Here is a 6,000-nt window from a genome sequence, read left to right on the forward strand (position 1 = left end):
AAGTGTAGGGTTTAGTTGCCAGGAATGTTCCAATGTTGTCTCTCAGTTTTAACAAATCTTTGCAACTCTTCTATAAATCTAAAATTATCCCAAATTAAAATTTTATTTGAAAAAAACTTGCATTAGGAAAGGACAACATCTGCTGCAACTCCTCTCTTGACCTTGTTCAGCATTTTGCTCTGACCTCACCAAATGTCCCCACCATCCGGGGACATCTCAGATGGTCTTGTGGCATCCTCGGAAGGGCACTGGGCTGGATCCATAGCAGCGACCTGTGTTACTTCGGCGCTCCAAGCTACTGGCTTCCTCATCTCACAGAGCTGGGGAGGGGATGGAGAGCAGTGTCTTCTGAAGGACAGGAGGCATGTGACCCGTGCCCAGGTGTCCCACCACACTGAAGTCCTGTCCCACATACACATAGGGCAAGCACGTGCGGCCTGGGCCATATGGTGTTCACGTTCCTGCCCAGGAACTCTGAGGCACATCTGCAGCCACCTGAGCCCCTCATGGGGTGACCTTCAGAGGTATGGCCCCCAGGCATCAGTAGCCATGGCAAGGGAGGGCTCCACGGAGACCAGCTGACAGCTGGAGCTCAATACTTGGTGCGTCCTTGCCAAGAGCAATTACCAGATGTGAATCCTATCTGGCATAAGGTTCTGATTGTAGTCACACAACTTGTGTCCCAACTTCAACTCTGGGCTTCAGCAAACCTTATTCTGCCAAAGGTGACTCAGAGAAAAGGCCAGCCAGGGGCCTCCAACAAAAAGTTACTTAATTCTGACTTATCAAAATATTTTAAACCTTCACCTTACTTAATTAATCCCAGACAATATTCATAAGCACATCTACAGCAAATAGAAGTAAAAATATTCTTGTTTATCAACTCCAGAGAAATGGAATATTCCTTCCACTATTCTAACAAACATTGTGAAACACCCACTGAGTGTTGGGCCCTGTCCTAGTCCTGGGGATACAGCAGCACACACAGCAAAGCTCTCGCTCTCCTGCAGCTCTTTATACATCTAAGAGGGAGTGAAAGACAATCAACCAATGGCAAGAAGTGCTATGGAGGAAGATTAAGCAGGGGGAAAAAAGAGAGTGCCATGGAGGGAAGGAGGGGGCCAGCGCCTTTGATGTAAGGGGTCAAGAGTATGGGGAGTACTTCCCTGGTGGCGCAGTGGTTAAGAATCCACCTGCCGATGCAGGGGACGTGGGTTTGAGCCCTGGTCTGGGAAGATCTTACATGCCGCAGAGCAACTAAGCCTGTGCGCCACAACTACTGAGCCTGTGCTCTAGAGCCTGCGAGCCACAACTACTGAGCCTGCGTGCCTAGAGCCCGTGCTCCGCAACAAGAGAAGCCACTGCAATGAGAAGACTGCACGCCGCAACGAAGAGTAGCCCCTGCTCACCTCAACTACAGAAAGCCCGCGCACAGCAACAAAGACCCAATGCCACCAAAAATAAATAAATAAACGTATTAAAAGAAAAAAAACAGTATGGAGAAATTTCTCTGACGTGTGATATTTTTTTTTTTTTTTTTTTTTTTTCGGTACGCGGGCCTCTCACTGTTGTGGCTTCTCCCGCTGCGGAGCACAAGCTCCGGACGCGCAAGCTCAGCGGCCATGGCTCACGGGCCCAGCCGCTCCGCGGCACGTGGGATCTTCCCAGACCAGGACACGAACCCATGTCCCCTGCATCGGCAGGCGGACTCTCAACCACTGCGCCACCAGGGAAGCCCAGACGTGTGATATTTGAACAGACCTGAGAAATGAGGCAACGAAGCATGCAGCCACTTGGAGGAAGAGCATTCCGGGCAGGGAGTGCAGCACATGCAAAAGCCCTGCTACAGAAGCATACTCGGTCTGGTCAAGAAGCAGAAAGGAGGTCTATGAGGGAGGAAAGAAAGGCAGGGATAAGCTCACAGAGGCAGCAGGGGTGCGGGACTGGTTGTGCGAATGGTCCAGGACGGTGGGCCTAGAAGGGGCTTGGCTTTTCCTGAAGTCGGAGCTCTGGAGAGGTGATGGGGGGAACAGTACAGAGACACTCAAGAGAAGCAGGTTGGGGAAAATATTCCTGTGTAGATTGAGGTGCTGTTGCAAACACCCCCATGGCCTTAGAACTTAGTTATACTTTAAACTCTAAGCCTCTACCAAAAACCAAAAGACAAAGTAACCCAGTGACACAATCCGAAAAAGGCCATATCCTGGGGTACAGAGCAGGTTGGGGAAAGGGGGAAACTAGATCTCTTGGAACAAATGGAAAACATCACTAAATACCCCAATTAATGTAATGAGGCTAATGTCATGACATCAAAATCCAACTACTCAAGGTCATAGACAAAAAAATCTAAACCAAATATTAACAAGTATATGAAACTGCATATCAAAAAGATACTATATGTTGGGACTTCCCTGGTGGCACAGTGGATAAGACTTCACGCTCTCAATGCAGGGGGCCTAGGTTCGATCCCTGGTCAGGGAACTAGATCCCACATGCATGCCGCAACTAAGAGTTCACATGCCACAACTTAGAAGACTGCCTGCCGCAACTAAGACTAGGTGCAACCAAATAAATAAATAAATCTTTTTTTTAAACATTAAGACTAAAAAAAAGGATACTATATGTTGATTAACGAGGATTTATACAAGAAATTCAAGGTAAGTTTAATATTAGAAAAACATTTGATGTAACTTATCACATCAACAGAACTAAGGGGAAAAAGTATGTTTATTTCAATAAATGCAGAAAAGATGTGTTATAAAATTCATCATCTTTTCTTGAATTAAAAAAACTCTTAGAGAGACTTCCCTGACGGTCCAGTGGTTAGACTCCATGCTTCCAATGCAGGGGGCATGGGTTCGATCCCTGGTCGGGGAACTGAGATCCTACATGCCACATGGTACCGCCAAAAATATAAATAAATAAAATAATTAAAAATTAAAAACGCAGTTAAAAAAAAAAAATTAAAAACGCTTATAAAGTAGAAACAAAAGAATATATCCTTAATCTAATAACAAGTGTCTACCAAAAAAAATTCCCACAGTAAACTTCCTATTTAATGGTGAAATACCAAACGCTATCCTTTTGAATCTGGATAAAGGGTAGCCAGAAATACTTCATAATATTTTTGTAACTTTCTTGTAAGCCTGAAATTATGCCAAAACAAACAATAATAATATAAGATAAAAAGTTGTCAAAAACAAAATAAAACAAAGCAAAAACCTTCCCTTGGGTCTAGATAGAGGATAAGGATGCCTACTTTTACCACTGCTATTCAACATTGTACTAGAGATCCTACAAATGCAATAAAGCAAGAGAAGAATAATCTATGTAGATTGAAAAGGAAGAAATGAACAGGTATTAGATACAGTTATATAAGTCCAAAAGCACCTACAGATAAAACATTAGAGAGTCTTTTAAGTGCTGCATGTAAGTCAGTATAGAATAATAAAAAGGTTCTATATGGCAGCACAAACATCTAGAAAATTATATTTTAAAGGGAGATAACATTCACAACAGCATTAAAAATAACAGATGCCTAGGATAAGTGAACTGATAAATGAATAAGAGATCTAGATATAGAGAGAGATATAGAGAGAAATAGATATATAAATCTTTACTGAGAGAAAATAATGAAGACAGATAAATGGAGACATGTACCATCTTCATAGAGAGGAATACTAAATATCTTAATTTTTAAAATTATCTCCAAATCGATCTACAGATTTAATGTGTGGTTAGGTCAAACTCAATAAGCTGGTTCTAAATTTACATGGAAATGCAGAGGACCCAAAACAGCAGACACTCTGGAACAAGGCCAAAACGGAAGGACTCTCTCTACCAGAGTCAAGAACTAAAGCTTTGGGCTTCCCTGGTGGTGCAGTGGTTGAGAGTCCGCCGGCCGATGCAGGGAACAAGGGTTTGTGTCCCGGTCCGGGAGGATCCCGCATGCCGCGGAGCGGCTGGGCCCGTGAGCCATGGCCGCTGAGCCTGCGCGTCCGGAGCCTGTGCTCCGCAGCGGGAGAGGCCACAACAGTGAGAGGCCCACGTACCAAAAAACTAAAGCTTTAGTTTGTACTTAACACTGTATGGTATTGGCGTTGAGACAGACAAATACAACAGTGGAATAAAATTTAAAACACGTAAGTAAACCTATATTCCTACACGAGGCACTTTCCTTTTTGACAAAGGTGGCACTGAAAAGCAGTGGGAAAGGGATGAAATTTTCCTATGGGTACCAGGACAATAAGGTGTCTACATGAAAAAGTAACTGGACTCCTACCTCACAACCACACACAAAATTCAATACAATATGGATTATAGACCTCAATGGGAAAGGCAAAACAAAGCCTTTAGAAAGGATACAAGAGAATATATTTATGACCTTAGGAACAGCAAGATTTTTAAAACAAAACACACACACACGCACACACACATACACAAACCCCGACCTTAAAGAATAGCCATGATAAATTCAATTATATTAAATTTTAAACTCCCGTTTATTAAAATACCATTAAAAGAGTAAAAAGGTAATTCACTGTGTTGGGGAAGATATTTTCAACAAATAATCAACGAAAGGCTCTTATCCAGAATATAGAAAGAAGTCCTACAAGTCAATTAGAGTGGGGAAAAGAAAAAGAAAGGAAAATGCAATATATAAATGGGGAAAATACTTCCACTGGCATTTCATAAAATTATCAATAAATGTACGAAGAAGTGCTCAACACACCAGTAAAAGCAAACTGAAAGCACAATGAGATACCAATGCATACCTCGCTACCAGTGGCTAATATTAGAATGTCCCATAATGCGAGCTACTGGTACTGCAGAGCAGCAGCAATGAATACACTGCCAGTAGGGATGTACCCCGATGCAACCACTTTTTTGTTTTAATGTTAAAAATATCTTTTTTCTAGGGCTTCCCTGGTGGCGCAGTGGTTGAGAGTCTGCCTGCTGATGCAGGGGCCACGGGTTCATGCCTGGGTCCGGGAAGATCCCGCATGCCGCGGAGCTGCTGGGCCCGTGAGCCATGGCCGCTGAGCCTGTGCGTCCGGAGCCTGTGCCCCGCAACGGGAGAGGCCACAACAGTGAGAGGCCTGCATACCGCAAAAAAATATATATATATGTATTTTTTTTTTTCTAGAAGATCACACAAAAGTTGGGAAGGGAAAGAAGGAAGTCAACTGGGCTACTACAAAATCTAGACTGAGGCGGGTCAAAGAGCTGCTTATGGAAACTGGCAGCTGGAGCAAACGGCAGAGGTCAAGATGGCACCTGGCCAGTGGACCAGCAGCCCCGGTCAGCCACCTTTATGAGCACCAGCGGGGTGCAGCAGGGACAACAGAGGTGCTGGCTCCGGTCAGCACTCCTTTTCTGGAAGGGAGAAGCAGAAGCTCACTCTTTAACAGGTTCCTGGTGCTCTCACGCTCCTTCATGGCCTTCTCTCAATCACTGCCACTGAATTCCTCAGTGCCCACACTCAGCCTGGTGCCCTCATCCAGGCAGGGTTAGAGCCGGGCGTGTAAAAGCTCTGGACACCACATCTCTTACAGAAGGCGTGCTTTGTGCGTGTTGAACGTGTATGTGTATGCGATTACCCTCTCGGCTCCCTTCAGGAGCTTAAAGCAAGAAGCTGGAACAGCAAAGTGCCTATTCCGCTTCTTCTTACAAATGCTCCAGGTGCGGTCAGATTGTCAAGTCTGCTGAGGCCCAAACTTCCAAACGACCTGCTCCCAGTGGCAGCCTCCTCGGGGTCTCACCAGGGTGCCCACCCATCCCGCCCCCTCCGGGGGGCCCCTGTGCTCTTGTGCTCACTCCCTGGTCAGCAGGCTCCAATGTCAGACTGAGGTCTCTGCCTGACAGTCCCTATCCGACTCCTGCCCCAGAATCCTTAGGTCAGCCCCTCGATGTCCACAGGCTCCCCACCTCCCCACCCGCCGGGCCACAGAAAGGCAAAGGAAGTAAGCTGTGTGAAGAATGCATTGTTTGGAGCCGGGT

This window comes from Phocoena phocoena, chromosome 20, assembly GCF_963924675.1.
Source record: "Phocoena phocoena chromosome 20, mPhoPho1.1, whole genome shotgun sequence".
NCBI classification, from domain to species: Eukaryota; Metazoa; Chordata; class Mammalia; order Artiodactyla; family Phocoenidae; genus Phocoena; species Phocoena phocoena.